This window comes from Sminthopsis crassicaudata, chromosome 3, assembly GCF_048593235.1.
Source record: "Sminthopsis crassicaudata isolate SCR6 chromosome 3, ASM4859323v1, whole genome shotgun sequence".
Lineage (NCBI taxonomy): Eukaryota > Metazoa > Chordata > Mammalia > Dasyuromorphia > Dasyuridae > Sminthopsis > Sminthopsis crassicaudata.
Genome location: NC_133619.1, coordinates 602610248 through 602632497, shown reverse-complemented (window position 1 = coordinate 602632497; position 22250 = coordinate 602610248). Strand labels below are relative to the sequence as shown.

The following is a 22250-nucleotide window of genomic DNA, read 5'->3' as shown; positions in this document are numbered from 1 at the left end:
ACTGAGATATCATCTCATGCCTATCAGGTTGGCTAAAATCATCGAAGATAAATATTGTAGGGGATGTAGAAAAAAATGGGACACTGATATGCTGTTGGTGAAATGTGAACTGATTCAACCATTATTCTTCTTTTTAAATCACTTTTTTACTTTTTTCAAATACAAGCAAAGAGTTTTCAACATTCAACTTTGCAAAATCCTGTGTTTGAAATTTCCCTCCTCCTTCTTGTAGACAGCAAGCAATTCAATACAGTTAAACATATGCAATTTTTCTAAACATATTTCCATATTTGTAACATCCTGCACACACACACACACACACACACACACACCAGATCAAAAGAGGGGGGGGAAAACATGAGAGTGGGGGGGGAAGGATGAAAATACTATTCAGGCTCCATAATTCTTTCTCTGGATGCAGATGGCTCCTTCCATCATAAGTCTATTTGAATGCCTTGAATCACCTCATTGTTGAAAAGAGCCAAGTCCAGCCCAGTTCGATCCAATTATTTTGGAGAACAATCAGGAATTATGCCTAAAGAATTATAAAACTGTATACCATTTGACTCAGCAATAATATTATTAGGTCCATTTCCCAAGATAATCAGGGAAAACAGCAAAGAACCTATATATTTTAAAATATTTATAGCAGCTTTCTTTTTGGTGGCAAAGAACTGGAAATTGAGATGTCCATCATTTGGGGAATGTCTAAACAAGTTGTGGTATATGATAGAATACTACTGTGCTGTAAGAAATGATGAGCAGATTGATTTTAGAAAAACATGGACAGACTTATATAAACTGCTGTTGAGTGAAGTGAGCAGAGCCAAGAAAATGTGGTATGCAATAACAGCAATATTTTTCAAAGAATAACTAAATGACTAAGCTATTGGCTATTATAAATACTCAAATCAACTACAAGGGACCTATGAAGGAAGACATTATTCATCTCTAGAGAAAGAATTGATAAATAGAAGTGTGCATATTATGGTTTTACATATACACACGTGTATGTATGTAAAACCATAAAAATATGAAATTGCATGTGTGTGTATGCACATATATGAGAAAGAGCATAAGCAAGCACAAGCAAAAGAGAAAGAAACAGTGGCCTTCTTTAGTGTGAGTGGGGACACAGAGATATTTAGTTAAGAACTTAAAATCTAATTAAAAATTTAAAAAGAAAAGAAAATAAGACCCAGAGGAAGAAAGCCAGAATAGTGAAGGGTTTTAAATTCATGTCATATGAGGAACAGCTAAAGCTAAACTGACTAACTTAAAGAAGAGAATTTTTGAGATTTGGAAGGAGAATCAGGCTTGTCCTGGAAGAACAAGAATACCTGATAGAAGCAGGGAAAATTTCTTGATGAGAACTACCTAAAAATGGAAAGATTTCCACTTCTTCAGACAAAGACTTGATGGCTACTTGTTAGATAGATTCTCATTTAATTGAGTGCATTGGTTTGGATAAATTTGAATTCTCTTCCCATTCAGATTCTGTAATTCTGAAGTTTTGTGTGAGGTCAGGGAAGACCAGATGGGTGCCAGGTTGATAAAGACTGGGCCCTCCTGAAAATACTGCTTTTATCTTAGGTAATATAATTAGGCTTAAGTGGGTTATGTCACAGTGAAGAAAAACAATCTCTTTAAAAAGCTGTCATGGCAGAAGACATTTCCCCCCTCCCCCGGAAGTGGGTTCATATGATAAGAAATGGTTGGCATGGAAGGTGATAGGGTAAAGGGGGGGAGGAGTGAAGTTTCACCCAGCCAGGTACTTTTGAGAGTGGTTAATATGGTTTAAGTAGGAGTAATATTCAATAATACTCAGGGACCCTTGCTTGGAGCTAAGGGTTAGTGTATTTTCCCTGAATCTTGCTCACAGTCTTCAGTCCTCTCAAGAGCCAACTGTAATTGCTAGAATATGGTTGTAATAGAATATTACTATATTATAAGAAATGATGAGCAGATTTAGAAAAACATGGACAGACTTACATGAACTGATGCTGAGTGAAGTGAGCAGAATCAAGAAAATATGGTATGCAATAACAGCAATACTTTTCAAAGAAAACATCAAAGAAACCTTGAGTCAAGGTATTTCGGGAAAAAGGACCAACCAACATCATCCTCACTTAGTCAAGAGACTTTACTTAAAAAATAAAAGAAGTTCCCAAAGGATCATTTAAATCTAAGCTGCTGTCCCAGGTGAAGAAACTAAAAGAAAAGAGTAAGTTAAAAGAATGACAGTTTATCTCCTCTGTAGACCCTGGAAGATGAAAGGAGAATAAGTGGTAATAAGACCCAACTAGTTTTTTAAAAGAGGAAAGAAAAAAAGTAGAACTGTAGGAGTTGGCAGAAAATGACAAGTCTGCAATGAGAAAAACCAAAAAAGCTTTTCCATACTCATTGTCTCAGGAAGATAGTAAAACTAGCACCAATATAGTATGAGAAGCAAAAGTAAGATCTTTGAAGAACTAACATAGGATCCCCTTAGGCCTGTAGTTTGAGGACCTCTGATTTAGAGTGTATTATTCCTGATTAAATGCTTTTTAAAGCCTAAGGGCTCACATAGTCTTTGTCATCTTTCAGTCAAGTGAGGGACAATAATGGAAGGGCAAGCTACACACCAGGGGTCAGATAACAATCCATAGCCAACTTGCCTGTTTTGGTAGGCCTGCAAGCTCAGAAAAGTTTTTACACCTTCTAGCCCACTCTAATAAGAGATCATTGTTCTCAAAAGCCAGCCTTCATCATAGGTACCCACATGTGGATTAAGTGAGGCAGGATCCATGATAATGAAGTCTGGAGAATGAGGATGGTTGGTCTAGGGGGAAGAATTCAGCAGTGGGAGAAGGGAGTTACAAAAGAAGAGACAGAAGCAGCAATTCATTCTCCAAGAAAATTTCTATTACTGACCTATATGTCTATTTTTATAAAAATGAAAAAATAGACAAGTCAGTAACTTTTAATGTCATTTTGATCACACAATATTGTGTGAAAAGAAACATAGAAAAATAAATCTTCCATTACTATCCAAAGTAGTAAATGTGAAATGTGACTCTACTTGGATGAAATTCTGTAGTTACTTACAGAGTGATATATCAAATTAGCACCTCTCAGGAGGCACTCAAATCTCCCAAGTTTGATTATGCTTTATTTCCCTATGCTTACCAGGTCTCTTCCTGGTACAAGTTAATTTGGAACTTCTACACACTGGGGAGAAGAAGCAAGAGAGAACACTAACAAGAGATTGAAGACTTGACTAAAGTGACAAGATGACTATCAAGGAGGTGGAATGCAACTTCCAGTAGTCGCTGGCCAAGGTACTCCAGTAGCTATCAAGAGTTCAAAAGGAATTTAGGAAATGCAAGATCTCTAATTTATAATATGGAAAATAATCCAAGTAGTGCATCTGTAGCAGAGGACATCTTATTTCCAGGTCAATTAAACTCTTAATAAAAATTAGAGATGAGTACCAAACATCTAGTACCTAAAATAGCATCTTATTTCCAAAAAATCATGTTAATGAAGCCAAGTATACATATTTGATATAGGTGAGATAACTTTCAGGGGAGAAACCATTCCACAGCAACCACAGACCATACCCTAATCCAATGGTTCACAAAGAGTGGTCTAGAGCACTGAGACTCTTTCAAAAGGTTTTCAAGGTCAAAACTATTTTTGAATTTATACTAAGATGTTTTGATTTCTAATATTTTAAATGTTGACAGATGTGACTCATATAAAGATCTTTGAGGGGTCCTCAATAATTTTTTAAGAGCATAAAAAAATTTAAGAACTGCTGCCTTAATCCAACCCAACACAGAGAATATTTCTAGACTGGGAGTATAGGTGGGGGATAGAAGAAAAAGGGATGAGGAGTCAGTCAGGAGAGCTAGGGTCAGATTCTATCTCTGACACTACCTTTGTGAAGCTGGGCAAAGTCAACTCACCTCTCTAGGCAGACCTCAGTTTCCTCCTTTGTAAAAGGATGGCATGTTTTGCCTCTCTATTTATGATCTGGCAGACATCTAAGGCACTTAAAGTGAGGAAAGACTTCCTGGAAGAGCTAGTTATTGAGTTGTGCTATGAGGGGATCACAAAAGGACCTCTTTGTCATATCCTGGAATATACAAAAGTAATATAGGACACAGCTTCCGCCTAACCCAAATAACTAAGTAAAAAGACTGATATTAGTGAAATCAATGAGGATGGGAGGAAATGGGAAGGGGGAAGGGGGAAAAGGAAGACCTTCACAGACTAATTCTTCTAGAAAAAACAATGACAGCATATCAGTACCTTCCCTCTATATTCCCTTCTCTCAGTTGCTTGTGGTAACTACATTTTGAGGCACTGACTTTTGGAATTACTACCTTTGCAAGGACAAGATCAAGAAGGAAATGACTATATCCCAAGTACCTTAAAAATTAACCCCAGGGGCAGCTAGGTGGCGCAGTGGATAGAGCACCAGCCCTGAAGTCAGGAAGATCTGAGTTCAAATCTGATCTCAGACACTTACTAGCTGTGTGACTCTGGGCAAGTCACTTAACCCCATGGCCTCAGCAAAAAAGCAAAACAAACAAACAAACAAACAAAAATTAACCCTAAAGCAGGAGAGAAGGAAAAGGGGAGTGCTGTGTCAGCAGTTTGAAGCTAGAAGAACAAAATGTGGAGGGAAAAATGGAGGAAACCAGAAGTGCAGTCCTAGCTACATGCACTGCACAGCCAATAGACAGCACCTCTAAGGATAGAGAGGTAGAAAAGAAACAATCATAAAGATATCTCTGAGCTCTCCATTCAGCATTGTTCTGGTTGTGATAGTAATACCCTCCTCCCCCATCTCCTCAACCAAAATTCCCTCCCAATTATCTCAGGGGCTGGAAAAAAAAATTAAGTCTCAGAAAAGCCCGGAACCATGTAACTGGAAAAGATGACAAGTAGGCTCAACTCCCTTGACCTTTTAGAGCCTGTTGGCAGCAAGATCCTGTTCACCCTCACCCTTTGAGGCTCACAGATACTGTCCAATCTCTAATTCTTCAAGAACAGGAAGCAAGAGTGGAATATTTTTGTAGCAAAGACACTCTTTTTTATAATCCTACTATATATGTCAAATGTGAAATAAAAGGACACAGGATTATGCTATTGCAAAATTTTGTGATAAAAATTACACTAAAGACCCTCTTGACAATAAACATCTGAAGTAATAATTTGATGCATTACTTTTCTGGACAACTGCAAAAGTCCTCAAATTGCTCTCCTTGCCTCCAAGTCTCTCTGCACTTCAACTATCCCACATTCAAATGCCAAAGTGACTTTCTTAAAGTGAAGGTATGATTAATTATCACTTCCAGAAGATCACCTCTAAGATAAAGTACAAACTCCTTGGTTTGGCATTAAAAACCCTTTAAGGTCTGGCCCCCAATTAACTTTCCAACCTTCTTATATAATACTCCTATCCACATACTTAACTGGTCTTCTTATTCTTGTTACATTAAGTCAACAGCATTTACTAAACAGGCATAGTGGTAAGCACCAGGGATTAAGGTAAGGCAAAAACAATACCTGCCCTCAAGATGTTCCTAGTCTAACATAGAAGACAACACGCAAACTGTACAAACACAATATACAGGACAAGGAAGGCACAGGCATTGAGGACATAGAAAAGCTTTTTGCAGAAGGCAAGATTTTAACTGAGACTTCAAGGACGCCAGGAAGTAAAGATGAGGAAGAACAACGGTAAAGTTCTGGTTAGCATTCTGGAGGTCTCAGGACCAGACTTGTTTTCAGCAGCATAATCACCATGAGAATAGCCAGGGATAAAGTCCAAAAGTCTTTATTGTCTCCTTCACAGTCTGTCTCCCTGCCTGGGGCTCAACTAGCTTTCTGGAGCCCCTCAAAAATGGGTCTTGGTTTTAGTGGAAGAAGCAAGAGAGCCATTTCGACACCTCTGTCTTGAAGTCTCCCTCTGGCTGAGTTTGTCCCCAGTTTATATGCTCTATTACAATTACATCATTACAGTATATTGAGTATAAACCAAACATTATATATACACTAGAGAACCATTATTTACTGAAAGATTAAATCAATCACACTGAACTAGAGAACTCACATGCTAAAGTAGATAAACATTGTCTTATCAATTCCACTGAGTTAACACTTTGTTTAAATCAATCAGACTGAGCCTTAGTATATTTCTCCAAAGTTCCTGTCCTTTACAAAGAACATTCCAGGAATAGGGTCAGCAAGTCAAAATGCCTGGAGTTGGGAGATAAAAGCATCCTAATCAAGAAACAGCAAAGAGGTCAGAGTCACTGAATGACAGAATATGTGAAATGGAGTGACTAGAGAGGTAAGAAGAGCTCAGACTATAAAGGGCTTTAAAAGCCAGTAAAGAATTTGATTCTGAAGATAATAGGGAGTCATTAAAGCTTACTAAAGGACTTGCACTTCAGGAAGATCAAATTGACAGTGAGTGGAAAGGAATATGGACTGGAATAGGGAGAGACTTTTGGCAAGAAGACCAACTAGTAGGCTCTTGAAATGTTTCAGGTGGGAGTTGCTAAGGATTTGTTTTAGAGTAGTTGCAATGACAAAGAAAATAAGGGAGCATAGATGAGAGATGACTAATTCCTTAGCATTTGGCAAGGATGGAAGTGTAAGAGTAAAGAGGCAAGGATGACACCTCGGTTGTGAATATGGGTGATAGGGAATATGGTGGTATTCGAACATTAAGTTTAGGAAGAAGGGAAGGTTTGGGGGGAAAGATAGGTTCAGTTTGGGGCATGCTGATTTTTATAAAGAAATCAGGGCTGGATAAGTAGAAGTTATAATCATCTGTCTAGAGATGATAATCAAATGCATGGGACTTAATGAGATTCCCAAATGAAATAATATATATGGCTAAAAACAGAGCCCTTGAGGATACCCCCACTGTTAGCAGCATCACCCGGAGGAAGATTCAGCAAAAGAGACTGAGAAATAGTCAGACAGCTAGGAAAATTGGGGCTGTCACAAAAATCTAGAGAGAGGCAGGCTATCAAGGAAAAAAGTGCTATTGTTGAAGACTGCAGAAAGGTCAAGAAGAATGAGGACTGAAAAGGTCATTAGATTTGATAGTAAAGAGAAAACTGGAAACTTTGAAGAGAGTAGTTTCAGTTAAATAATGAGGTTAGAATTAAAATTGTGATGAGTTAAAAGGAGAGTGGAAGGAAAGGAAGTAGAGGCATTGAATATAGATGGCCTTCTCAAGGAGTTTAGCCACAAAAGAAAAGAGGCCAATCACTATTAGGGGAAGGACTGATCAAATTGAGGGAAAACATAGGTATGTTTGTAGGCAGCAAAGAAACTAATAAATTGGAGCAATTTGAAGATAAGTGAGAGCAGACCTAGCAGAAAAGGGTATGGAATGAGATCCTTTGTGCACAGAGAAAGTTTTGCCTCAGCCACAAGATAGGTATCAAGGAGATTGTGGAAAAAAGCATTTGAGTGATGTGAGATAAGGAAGTAGGGAGAGTACATAGTACTCTCACCAAACTGTGATTGATTTAGCTTTTCCCAGCAATACAATGTTCTAGACAATTTCTAAGAACTTAAGATGAAGAACTTAAGATGAATCTCCACCACCAGACAAAGACCTGATGGAGTATAAGTATTAAGTATAGACTGAAGCATATCTTGGGGTCTGGGTTTATTTTTGTTTTTTTCTTTCAAGTTTTGCAAGATTGCATGTACATAATCTATACCAAATTATTTGCCTTCTCAAGAAGGGGTGGGAGGAGGGAGAGAAGTTGGAACTCAAAAATTTTTTTTAAAGAATGTCAAAAATTTTTGTTTGCATATAAGTAAGAAAAACTTTTTTTTTGCAGAAGTGAGAGGTTCATGAGCATGGTAGACTAATGTAATCTCATTTGAATGTAAATTCATTGTAAGTAGAGATTTTTTTCATTCTCTGATCTTGTAGGCCCATTACCTAGCAGTTTCTGGCACATAGTGAAAGCATAAACATTTAATTGATTTACTTAAACAATCATAATCGTGAAAAAAGGAAAACATAAGCAAAGTGCAACTCAAGGAAGGCTTCATGAAGGAAAATTTTGAAGAATTCATTAGGTCAGTAAGTGAAGATGGACCTGACCTCCCCAGAGCAGGGAGAGAACAATTTGAGAGAGAACAGTTCATCAACAGTGGGCAGAGTGGAGGTGTGCTGGTAAATATTTAACAACCAGCTTTCTATGTATGCACAACACACTTTTAAATTTAATCTGCTTTATTTATATTTTCTCCACACTTTCCTAAGTCAAGTAACAAAACAATAAATCGAGCACTGATTTGTAGTATTCAAAAATTTCTGAGGTGTAAATGCTGACACTGAACATGTAACAGTAGTTTTCATGACCCTACATGAGCCAGATCCAGCATACTTGTGGCACAGAGGTAACAAAGCTCTGGATTACATATACACTCTGTCTGGAATATCAAGTGAAGTGCAACAATAGAATAGGAGGAGACTGAAAACAAGATGGCTCCAGACTGTAGAAAGCCTTGAATATCATTTTTGTTTTGTTTTTATTTCAGTTTTATTTGTACACTAATGTCACATTTACACCCATGCCTTAAGTTTATGTTTTGTTCATTTCTTTTTCTTTAGAGCAACCTCCTCTTGTGCTTTAGTAACAGTTTGTTACCTTTGAATACGTATCATCTCAATATGGCAAGATGGCAAGAACTCATGTATGGGTTGTTTCAACCATAAGCCCTCTAAGTATGCCTTCGAATTTTCGGAAGCCTCACCTTGTTAACCTTAATGATAAGAAAATCCACATCTAAACTCCTAAATTCACATTTCAAAGTACAAACAACAAGAGTTTGGCTCTCTTTTTTGGGCCAAAGATCCTGTGTCCATTCCCATTGCTTAGCCTGGGTACACCTGCCAATTCTATTATATCAATGGAAAGGAACATAATGTTTCTTCAATGTGACGCTTTTCAAATTCTTATTGCTTTTCAGATTTGCTTACACTTGGGAGCTTGAGCTGTTCTTGAAGTAGACCAAGAGATACAAACCCCTCAACTTGCTTAATTTTTGTGAAGTTCTCTGGATCAAGAGACTACTTCATCATTTTAAAAGTTTATCTTCCTCTGTGTGGCAGATTCCTGGACCAGGGGATGGGGAGGGGAAGAGATGACTAACCACACATGATTGCTCCTCTTCTCCCTCATGCCCTCTTTGAATGCCAAGTTAAGATTTATACTTTATTTGGGGGTAAGCAAGAGCAAACCATTGAAGTTTTGGAGCAACATGAATATAGATTGTGCAGCATAGATTAAAGTAGGAGAGACTTAATACTAAACACCATTTAAGAGACTATTGTATCTAAAAACATGTTGTTTTGCATGAATGAACATATATAAAATAATTTATATCAAATTTCTTGCTTTTAATTATTAAGGAAGAGGGAGGAAAAGAAAAGAGAGACAACTGAAACTCAAAATGTTAAAAAAAAGCAATGTCAACAATTGTTTTTTTATATAATTGAGGAAAAAAATCTATTACCTACACTGCCTTATTTGAGATGCTATTATATCCATTTTAGAGATGAGGAAATGAAAATTCAAAGGATGATAACAGCAGAGATATGTAGCTGGTAAGTAACAGAAGCATAATAATGATAATGACTAATATAGTGCTTAGGGGGGCAGGGTGCTACTACTACCTTCATTTTTCATATGAGAGGGCTAAAATTGAGAAAGGTAAAGTGATTTGTCAAGGGCCATACAGCTAGGAAGAATCTAAATCAGAAATCAAATCCAGGCTTTCCTGACTTTGGGTCCATGACTGGATATTGGAGGAGAAGTAGGAAGAAGATAAATTACAGACTTCAATCCTCAGTAATTAAGAAAACAATGGCATCAAGTCATAAAGAGGGAAAAAAAGGAAAAAGAGCAAATATGAAGGGAAAAGATCAATCTTCTTACATCTTACTTTTGTACTTTGCCCCAAATATTTTGTAATCTAGTGACCCTGGTCTTCTGGCTGATCCTCACACAAAATACTCCATCGTCAGATGCCAGTATTTTTCTTGGCTGTCCCCCATGCCTGACATGAATTCCATATTCATTTCTGCCTCCTGGCTTCCTTCAAGTTGCAGGTAAAATCCAATTTTCTACAAGGAGACTTTCCTCATCCCCTTAATGTTTTCCTCTATTGATTATACCCAATTGATTCTGTATATATTTTGTTTACTCATCATTATTTGCAAGGGGCTTCCCCAATTAAACTGTGAACTTCTTGACAAGCAGGACCTATTTTGTCTTTACTTGTTTTTGGATTTTTGTTGTTTCGCACAGTGCCTGACTCCTAAAGGGCACTTAATAAAAGGTAGGTAGGAATAAATAAATGTATGTTGCTCTGCTGACCCAATTATACCTTGTACTCCATGCTCTGCCACTAACTGTGTCCTTTTTTGCACTATCTTTATCTGTAAAACTAGATGATTAAATTCCATTATCACTCTATTTCCCCTTAGCTTTCAATCTAAGATTCTGTATGTTCCTGCCTAATGCCACATTTACTTTCAACCACTAAACTTTTACTTATTTTCCCCCCCTGAAGCTGGGGTTAAGTGACTTGCCCAGGATCACGCAGCTCGGAAGTGTTAAGTGTCTGAGACCAAATTTGAACTCGGGTCCTCCTGAATTCAAGGCTGGTGCTCTATCCACTGCACCACCTAGCTGCCCCTAACTTTTACTAATTTTTAAATTTTTCCTTAGAAAAAGTTAGCTAAGAAAACTAAGGCAATGATCTGCTTGTGCTTACTTCAGTTCTCAAATAAGAACCTTTGCACTTAAAACAATCAAAAACAAGGAAAAAAACTGGGAGAAAGTTTCCGCAATTCCTCAAAACAAAACAAAAAACCCCCCAACAAATCAAATAAATTAAAAGAAAAATATCTAAGCATAAGAAGAGAAAGAGAAGAATCTGGGCAAGGCTTACTAAACATACAGATTTCTAATCCACTGAGCATTAAAATTAAAATGAAACAGATTTGCTAAGTAGAGGAAAGTAGCCATTCACATCTATGCCTAAAACATGGTCCCTCTGGGAGCACCTTGAACTCATTCCCTTTAGGAAATAGTTATTTGATGATTTAAAAAAGCAGACAATAAATATACAGAATTAGAATTAGTAAATCATGGGAGGTAATAATGAGCAGAACAAAGGCATGAGAAACAAAGACTGAAAAAAAATTTTTTTTTAAACTCTATCTAGTCCCTATGTGGAATATGTTCCTTTCGGGAGTTCTAATTCTTACCTTAAACCAAAAGAGAGCAAACAATTCCTTCTAACCTCTATTTCTCTCATTTTATGAGCAAACAGCCTCTTCCCTCATGTTTCCAGTCTTCTTTTTATACCATAACAAGCATAATAGATGTCCATTAATCCTGTTTTAATTAGACTCCCTCTAAGATTCCTGGTGATGACAAAACTCTCAAAGGATACATGTATCATCTTGAAGGGCAGAAAAGGGAAATAGGGAGAAGCAAATTTTAGCATCTCTATTTTCCAGTAGCATTATTATAAATATTTTGTTTTACAGAGTCAGCATATTTGAAATTTTAATAGATTAGTATTAAGTCAGCAGTACTTCAAATTTTTGGATTTGCTATTATATACAGCTGAATTTGAAAGGATAAATTTGGGGTTAAAATAGGAAGAGATTCCTAGAACACACTTACTTGTTATTAAGGGGAAACCAGAGCACTATACATAACTGATCTAGAAAGATAACAAATACTTCTGACTCTAGGACTTCTCTGAATCTGTAAAAGAATACTATGCTCAAAGCATGTTTTCAAGGAATTTAGGGATTCTTTCATCTGGCTTTTTTTTTCCCCTTAATAAACAGAACACAAACAGTAAGATTCTTTTGTACTTGAAAGCTCATAATTTCAAATTTATTTCCAGTCATAGCAAAATTTAGAACTAATTGCCAATATTCCTGACTCTTGCAATTGCTCTATTACTAAACTTGTAACATTTGAATAGCTTACTCTAATATAAAGACAGACTGATCCTTCTTCAGAGCTTCATGTAGAAGATAAGTGAAAACATTTTTAATTTCAGCAAGTCTATAGGAAGGTGTGAGTTTCTTTCATATACAAAACATACCATTTTTTTTTCCCAAGAGAGAAAATTACTTAGGAAAACCTTATTAAAATGCAATATTTAGGTTTTTACTTCTGACTTAAGCTAAGATGGCTAAAGGAGCAAAAATAAGCATCTGTCCTATATGAAAACAAATCTTTTTTTACCAAAAACAAAAGAATCTTCTGGTAGATTATTTTAAAATTGAATTTCATAAATCTATTGGTTTCAAAGAGCCTGAAGTCAATTCTCATCACTATGCAAATTTTGAAGGCTGAAAATTTTGTAATTTCTTATGCCCAATTCAATATCTAATGATCACCCATTCTTATTATCAGCAAAAACTCAATTAAATTTCTTTCATTTGAAAAAAAAAAAAAAAAAAAAAGGAACTCATACAAAAAGATAGTGATACTCTAAAAACTGTTTGTACTTAATACTTTCAGGGTTTTTTTTCCCTCTCCTATTATAAGATAAAATTAAAAACGTTGATTTAAATCTGGCTCCTACTCCACTGGTTCAAAAAAAGTGGCTAGAACTCAAGTTTGTATGAGTTTGCCAACTTTTATTAGATGAAAGGGAAGTATTATCTAATATGATGAAAAAAATTTGTTTTATAGTTGAAATCCATGTGGAGAGCTTTGTATTTAAGACATTTTTATCAACCCATTTTAAAATACGCTACTAATAAAAAAAAAATTAAATAACTTTTAGAGTTGACATTTCAATGTTAATACTGAATGCATTTTATAAGAATACTACCATTTTTTCAAAGTATTTAACATTAAGATCACTAAGATACAGTATTTTTTTTTCAACATTTCATTAATTGATAAACACATATAGAAACACACAGAGAAATCTAGGATTTGTGAATTACCTGAAGTCAGGTTCAATAAAAAGCATGATGGGAAAAAAAGTATGCTTGACTTTGGTTTCTAATCAAAAATAATGTATATCCTTAGGATCATAGTGAGGACAAAGGAAAGAATCAAAATTGGAATTCCTAATCAAAGCTTAAAGAAAATTTTATACTAGCAATCTCTTACTGATTGATGTCAAGTTTTACACATCCAAGTGTTTAAAAAAAAAAAAATCTTTTATCTGTCCAAATGAGGTCAAACTGAAAGCACAAATCCAAAAGTTCACCTCATAAACAAACTTTCAAATCATTCAATCTGTTCCTCATTCATAAGGACAGTTTGAAAATTTAGCCCCAAGACATTTGTTGAATAGACTGTATTATAAAAAGGAATGAAACAGTACTATACAACACCATATTAAACACCGTGGAAACAAAAGGAAACTGCACTTCACATTTGTTTGGGCAGTCACAAATACAAATAAATTTAAGTACTATGGAATATATAATGTAGTATTTATTAAACTATTTTTTAGTTTTGTGATTAAAGATATTCGATAATTCAAAAACTGAAAATTATTAAGATTAAAATCCATTACTGTTAAAATAAAATAAAATGTCTAGTTGTTTCAAAAACCTCGTTTCAAATTCTAACAAAAATAAACAATCTAAGTCATTTCTGCTTCTAGCAATTAGCTGCCTCCGTACTTAATGGATTCTAGATCCAGGAAAATAAACATTTAGAATGAAACTAGGGCTTCTGTTTTGGTATAAAGTACTTTCAGATGATACTGTAGTCTTCAAAATCAGCCTTTTCACTTTCAAATCAGCAGGAGAGTTTGTTTGATTTCTACACTCTATATATGTAAGCACACCAGTAATCTTATTTTAAGTGAATCATTAATTGTACTTACCACCAGTTTCCCAACATATTACTAATATGCTAGTATGCAGCTTTCATACAAAGCAGTTGTTTATCAAACATATATTATTTCTCAAAATTAATAATAGATTTTCAAAATACAATTTTGTGTTCAATTAACTTTTTGTAAATATTCAAGATTTCGCAAGTATCCAAAAGATGATATTATGTCTACCTTTTACTAAGAAAGTTAACATTTGAGGGCTTCTCTAACAAAAAAGCATTTCAGAATGACAATCTCTAAAATCAGAAAAGAACAGAGAGGCCATATAAGCCATACCTAAATAAGAACTCCTCTAAGACAGAACTGAAATGGTTAATCACCCAGCCTTTGTGCAAAGTGTGTCCAAAGAGAAAGAACTACTTCCTATCTCCCAAGACAATCCATTACTCTCTGAACAGCTTTCAATAGAAAGGTTTTCTTCATAGCATACCTAAATTTGCTACTTTTCAAATTTCCATTTCTCCTAATACTGTCCTTCAGATCCAAAATTCAGGACAAGTTTATCCCCAAAACTTCAAATATTTGGGCAGGAAATTAAGACAAAAAATTCAGGACCATTACTCTAACTACCCATAGATCAATATGCCACCCTCAAAAAATAAACAGATGTGTCATGGTGTTAGTAAGCTTTCTAATTGTCTCTTCATTTTACAAAGGAAGAAACTGAGGTCCTGAGAGGGGAAGCAATATAGCCAAAGTCCCAGGAGAAGCCACATGGCCTAATACAAAGACCTAGACTGGAGACATGGAAATCAGGGTCATAATCCAAGGTTTGGATAGTCACTTCCTTTTTCTGAACTTGTTTCCTCATTAGAAATATCAGAAAGTTAGCTATCCTTTAACATCCCTACTGGATATAACATACTCTGATTCTGATCATACAAATATTAATGTATTACAACATAGCTGTACTGAATAACTAGGGGAAAATGATTTAGGGGATTCTATATATAACAGTGAAAATAAGTTATCTTGGACATGATTTTTAAAAAAAAATCAAACTTCATTATGGCACAAATGAAGACATTAAGAAAGAAGTATGTTGTACCAGTTTTTTAAATTGCACCATTCATTAAAATGTCCTAGGCAGAGAGGATGTCAAAGACAAAAAAATTTTAGAGAGAAAAGGAGCACTCTATTCTAATATCAACTACTTTAATTTACTTGCAGATATTAAAACATAAAAGACTGCTCAGTCAACTTGAATCAAAGTGTGAAAAATGTTTGTTTTTTTTTTAAAAAGATTTATTTTATGCTAAGTCTTTGTGTTTAACAAAATGGGACTAGAAAATAAATTAAGGACTTTCTTGGTTTATAATATAATATGATTTATAACTATATGGTTAATAACTAATATGTTTGTTTTCCTCTCCTGCTTATCCATCATTACTGACTATTTTTCTTTGCAAATTCAGGTGCAGGTTCCCTGCTGCTGTTGTTGGTGGAGATGGTGGTTACAGTTCAGTCACATTTGACTCTGTGGTTCCATTTCGGGTTTTTTTGGCAAAGATATTGGAGTGGTTTATCATTTCTTTCTCCAGCTCATTTGACAGGTGAGGAAAATGAGGCAAACGATTAAGTGACCTGCCTAAGGTCACACAGTTAGTAAGCACCTAAGGCCAGATGTGAACTCAGGAAAATGAGTCTTCCCAATTCCAAGCATGCCACTCTATCTACTGTGCCACCTAGCTACCCTGTGTACCGACATACTCTTTTACTAATCAGAGGATCATGGTCTTTCTCTGTAAACAGCAGGAACAGTTAAGCTGTGAAACAATACAGGCTAGCATTCTTCATTTTACTTCAGAGTCACCGTGTACTACCACAGAATAAATCTACATAGGTTCTCTCCCTTTCCCTCCCTCCCTACTTCCCTTCCTTCCTCCCTCTTCCTCCTGCCCCTCCCCCTCCCTCTCCCACTCCTCTCTCTCTCTCATTACACAGCACAATTCCTGGCTCATAATGGGCCCTTAATAAATGCCTATTTTAAAAATATTGTTGTCTCTTCTTTGTTCTGGAAGAGAGGACCATGACATCAGGGAAGTGATGCCATGACACCAAATAAATTGGATTTCAGTGAGGCAGAGCTGTGCAGTCACCGGTCTCACTTTTTCCTTCCAAGTCTTGTGGGTCCAATGGCTGTACAGATTAGGAAGATTGGAGCTTGGCCCTGGATGCAATGGGAGACCAACTAATTTATAACTTAGGTACAGGAAGAGAGACCTAAACTTGAACTCATGCCCAACATACTAGATACTCTGCACTTAGTTTGTATAAGTAAAATGCATTGAGAAAGGGATTAAAAAATCAGTGGTCTGGGTAATGCAGACTGAGCCAAGACAGATCCATTGTGAACTCTAACAAAAACAGCAGGGGAGGGGGGAACACATCCACAACCAGGCAAGCACAGAATCACAGAAGTTCTAATCCCAACTGTCTCACATTTCTGTGGACACAGTTTAACCGGATGTGATGCTTTACTTGAAAGCTGGAAGCCAAAACCCTTTCCTGGGTGCACACTTGCAAGATTTTACTATTATCTGCTATGTAGAATTGTCTAAATCAGATAGCTTCGCTTCTTTTTCTTACTACTAAATGAGAGGTAGATCAGATCACCTCTAAAGTTCCAGCCTGCTCTTTATGAGTCATCCTAAATGGAGGCTTCAGTATGCTCAAGGAATACCAAGGTCAAATAGAGGAGCTCCCATCATCAATCCAAACCTTTAAAACTCTGAACTACCTAGAGAAACACTAGAGCCTGCAGGGATTTTTAACTTTTTGTTCAATAGGACCCCTTCAGCAATCTGAGGAAGCCTTTGAACTGTTCAGAATGTTTTAAATTCGTAAAATAAGATACATGGGATTACAAAGAAAAACAATTCTACTGATATGGTTATCAAAATGTTTTTTAAAATAAATTCATCCAAGTTAAGAAGGCCTAGAGCATACAACAGATTGTAACAGGAAATTCCAGATTCAGCCTTAGGGCTTTGTTTAAATCACTGGGCAAATAAATTAAAGACAAGTCAAATGGAGGTATAGGTGCCCTCCTACTTATCAGATCCCACTCTTGTCAGTCACCTCTTCGGTTTTTTCATTCAGGTCATACTCATTAATCATGAGTGTTTCTCAAGGTTTTTATACAGGGTCCTCCTTTTCCACTATTCACTCAGAGATTCTTAAGTTGGAGTCCTGGAGGAATTTATGTTTTTAAATAATATTTTGAGAATTACATGTCAATAATCTGAAAACTATGTATTTTATTGCATTCATTTAAAAACATTCTTCTGAAAAGAGGTCCAAAGGTTTTATCAGACTGCCAAATAGGTCGGTAACATAAGAAATTTTAAGAACATATGCTTTATACTAGTCTCACTTGATTATCAGATTATCAGGTTCCTAGCAGGGAAGTGGGAAAGTGGACAGAGTGATAGGTCTGGAATCAGGAAGACCTGAGTTCAAATCTAGACACTTATTAGTTGGATGACCCAGAACAAGTCACTTAACTTCTGTCTGCTTCACTTTCCTCAATTATAAAAATAAGGGCCCTGGAGAAGGAAAAGACAAAAAGCTCCAGTATTTTTGTCAAGAAAATCCAAAATGATGTCATGAAGAGTAGAGTATGACTAAAAACATCTTAACATGATTCCCAAATAAACTGCTTTTTGGACACTTCAAATAGGAAGGCCCATTAGTCACCTCAAACTCCAAAATGTCCAAAACAACTCTTCATCTTTCTCTCAATCCTTCACCTCATCTCAACTTTCCTCTTACTTGGAAAAAGACCACTACTTTCTCAGACACACCACCTCAAGTCATCCCCAATTCCTCCCTCAATCACCCCACATAAACAGCAAAGTTAATCTTGTTATTTCTTCCTTCACAACATGTTAATGCACCTTCCCTTCTCTCCATCAGCCATTCCCCCACCAGCAATGTCTGCTGCCTCTCCCCGCTAAGCACAAATTCTGACCACATCTTACCTAAACTATTACAAAAGCCATCTAGCTGGTCTGCCGGCCCAAAGTCTCTCTCCCCTTCCAATCACCTTCCACTTAGCTGCCAGTGGTTTTCCTAACCTGCAGTCCAGTGCCCATGTGTCCCAGAACTCCTCTGTCTGGCATCTAAAGCCTTTCACCATCTGGCCTCTTCCTATTTTACCAGTCGCCACACTCTAGGATCCAGCTATATCAGCTTATTTGACATTCCTCACCATTGACTGTCCTCCCTCTCACTTCTACCTCCAAACTTTTCTGACTATAATCACCTGGCTCCCAATCCTACATTTGGCTGGAAGCCTTTCCCAAACTTACATCCTACTAGTGCCTTCCTTCTGAGATTATCTTCCATTAATACTGGCTATGCTTACATGTGGACATAGTTACTTACATTAGAAAGTGACTTTTGTAGGACTGACTTTCTTTGTATCCTCAGTGATCAGTATAGTACCTAGAATACAGTAAATGCTTAATAAATGCTCGCTAATTACAACTCCCTGATAGGAAGGGGGAGATCACCAAAAGGATACTGGTTACCATCCTGCAGGTCTGGCCTGGCTGATCTCCAACAGTATTAGCTAAAAATAGCTGGGGAGGCTTAACTTGGATTTGGAATGACTGAGGTCCAAAATATGTCACAATTATGATGCAGACCTCATATTTATAAGTATTATATAAGATTTATAACTTAGCCTAGCATATAGTAAGCTCTTAATAAATGTTTGTTGCCTCACTTGTTATTTCACAAGGCAGAAAGAAGAAAGTGCTTAAAGAAACTGCTTACAGAAATTGTCATTTGTTGAATATGGGCTATTGAATTTTGGTAGCTGAGTTTTTGGTTGTATGTACTGTGTCAGAGCCAAGATTCGGGTCTTTCAACTCCAAGTTCACTGGTACTGCCATAATTCAAATCATAATCAGATTCCTAATTGTCTTCGTGCATCAAACCTTTCCAAATTCCCAATGATCTCCACACAGCTGCCAAAGTGATATTCTTAAAGCACATTACTGACTTGCACACAAAGCCATGCTACTTCTATGATAAAATACAAATTCCTTTGTCTAGCACTTAAAGCTTTGGCTCCAGGATTCTAAACTCACTCTATATTTCTCCCCTTCATATACTCTTTAGTCTGGTCAAACTGGTCTCAATAAGATAGCCCATTTCCTGACTCTGAGCCTTTATCTAGCTTGTTCCCCTTGCTTGGAATTCTCTCTCTTCATCTCTTAGAATCTTTCATTTCCACTAAAACTCAGCTCAAGAGCTCCTGCACCAAATTCTTTTATAGTCCATCCCCCCCTTCCCTCCCCCTACCAGCTAATGCTTCCTCCAACACCTCCACAAAATACTTTGTACTTACTTTGTATCTAATCTTATATTTGCCAAAATAAGTACAGAACAGGTTGTTTCCACATTGAATGCAACAAAGTCTAGAGACCAGAATCAGTTTTTTTTGGTACCTTTGTTTTGGGGATTAGATCCACAATTTCTTATGGGGGACTCACAGTAAAAAAAAAAAAAAAAAAAAAAAAAAAAAAAAAAAAAATTCTTCCTAATATTTTTTTTTTTTTTTTGCTTTTCTTCCTAATAATTTATGACATGAACCCAGGTCTCCAGCCTTCCAAGGCTCACTATCCACTGCATCACTATTACCTCTTAGATGGTACACAGTAGGTGGACAATTAATATTTGTTCATTGAAGAAAATAGAGGACATGAAAATTCTTCAAACTTGTGCCACAAGAACAAGATATGTGCTTTACAATATACTTAGGAACAGGATTTTAGAGAAAGATGGGACTTTAGTGAAATATTCCAATACCTTCATTTTACAAGTAACAAAACTTTCCAAATGTTAAAAAGAGATTTAGGAAAATAAACCTTCTAGTTTTGCTATGATTGCTCAAAGTATGACATCTAAGTACCAGGGAGAAAAATTAATAAAAGAAGAGAAAAGTGAACAGAGATGAAGAACATTAAGATCATATTATACATCTGATGGAAGTGGATATCTTCAACATAAAGAAGATCCAACTCACTTCCAGTTGATCAATGATGGACAGAAATAACTACACCCAGAAAAGGAACACTGGGAAGTGAATGTAAATTGTTAACACTACTGTCTATCTACCCAGGTTACTTATACCTTTGGAATTTAATACTTAATGTGCAACAAGAAAATATATTGTATCTAGGTTATATTGTAACACATGTAAAATGTATGGGATTGCCTGTCATGGGGGGGGGAGGGAGTGGAGGATAATTTGGAAAAATGAATACAAGGGATAATATTATAAAAAAAAATTACTCATGCATATATACTGTGGGAAAAAAAAAGATCATATTATACAAAGAGGAAAACAAGAGTTGTGGCAGGAGGAAAACTCTCACAAAACTGGAAGTTAAAAGATCAGAGTTCTGTTTCTGCTAGCTACATGATACTGAAAAAGTCACTAAAATGCTTTAAGATTCAATTTCTTCAATGGTAAAATGAGAGACTTGGGACCAAATGATTTCCAAAAATCTCTTTGTTCTAACATTCTGTAATGCTGAACAGTGCCTGGAAATTTGTGAGGGGAGAAGAAGGGAAGGGATAAACACCATCAAAACAAAACAAAAAAGCTGTTGAAGAACCAGGAAAGGGATGTAAACTTGAGTACTTCAATATGCATAGAAAACGGGAGAGGAAGGAGAAACTACATAATTTCAACACTATCACACTAAATCAATATAGCAAAATTTCTTCCATGATTTTAAGCCTCATCTCCCACAAAACTTAGCAAAAATGCTAACTCCTAAATACCCTAAAGTGACTCAGAACCTGTAGGAAAAATAGGGCTTGTTATGACGCCCTGCTTATTGTCTCACCTGTACATAGGCATCCTCTAACCTGATTCACATTTTAGATGACTACTCCTCCGAAGCCCCTTAACGGGCTTCCTATCACCACTAAGATTAAAGAGAATAAGTGACTTGGCCATGGTTCTGTTTAGGAATATCAAAGGCAGAATTTGGATTCAGGTGACTCCAAGTTTACTGCTCTTTCCAGGATAACACATCTCTTCTGAGGTAGAATAAAATGCCTCAGAAAAATGACTACACCATAGACAAACAATAAAATTACATAAACAAGTGCAGCTAGAAACAATTCATAAGCCTTGGCTGAGGACCTGTTGGCTGGAGGAGAGAGGGAGAATAAAGGAGAGTGAGAGACAAAATCTAAATTCAAGAGCTCCTGGCCAAAGGCCATAGGACAACCATAGAGAAAATTTTTTTTTAATGATTGCTATTCCTCCAAATTCCAGGGCATTTCCACTTATGTGATTTTAAATGCACTCAGAGAAACCCTGCAGTTCCTGAATTAAAATTTCTATAAATTATAACTCACTTTTATCAAATCTAAACTCCAACCAAATTGAACTATTTATATACCTTCCCCAAACTCTGTGCCCCCATTAGATACAACTAGGAAGTCAGCATTTACCCATAATTACCTTATTTATTTTTTTTTTTTTACAAGACTTAACTCATATATAAGCATCTCCAAAGAAATTTCCTCATGGACCAAATGTTAGTGCTCTACCTAATTCAATTCTCCTTGTACTTTTTTTCATGAATTCTTCCAAGAAAAAGTAAGTTCTTTGAGGCCAGAGATTTTTTTTTTTTTTTTTTTGAGGAGGTGCCTATTAAACAATGAACAAATATTTCCTTTGAACACTCAACCAAAATTCCACCTCCTGAGGGAGGCCTTCTCCAGTCCGGCCTCTTACTCCCTCCTCATACACCTTTTACACCTCCCCACACACATATTACCTACTATTGCACAGTATAAATTCTCATGTATAGACATTTGTATTTTCTAACCTATTGGAATGTTCTCCTCTTTAAGGCAAGGACTAATGTTTTTGGTTTTTGTTTCCCAAATGCTGAAGTGCTTAATATCCAAGTTCCAATTCAGCCTCTGTATGACTGTGTATGACTCTGGGCATGTCACCTTGTGAACTCCTTCAGTCTCAATTTCCCGATCTGTAAAATGGGAATAATAAAAGCACCTATCTCCCAGGGTTGTTGTGATTGGGAAATGAAATGATTGTAAAGCACTTTCCAAACCTCAAAGTGCTAAATGAACGCCAGCTGTCATTACTGTAACGGATAACAGAGCCAGGAAATGCTTGTTGACTTGCTTTGTCAGACACCTCCTGAGCACTGGATGCGGGCGCACAACCACAAGAGCCGTGCCCTACGCGTCCCCAGCGCTTGGAGCGGCAGCCGCCCTCACCCCTGTGACACCCCTCACAGGGTGGGGGCTTTGTGGCCTAGCAG

The 22250-nt window shown here is 36.4% G+C and overlaps 1 protein-coding gene across 3 annotated transcripts in view; it reads right to left on the bottom strand.

Annotated features, from left to right (window-relative positions):
• EYA3 (EYA transcriptional coactivator and phosphatase 3) overlaps positions 1-22250 on the bottom strand; it is an 88766-nt gene that overhangs the window by 65976 nt on the left and 540 nt on the right. The window lies entirely within an intron of this gene.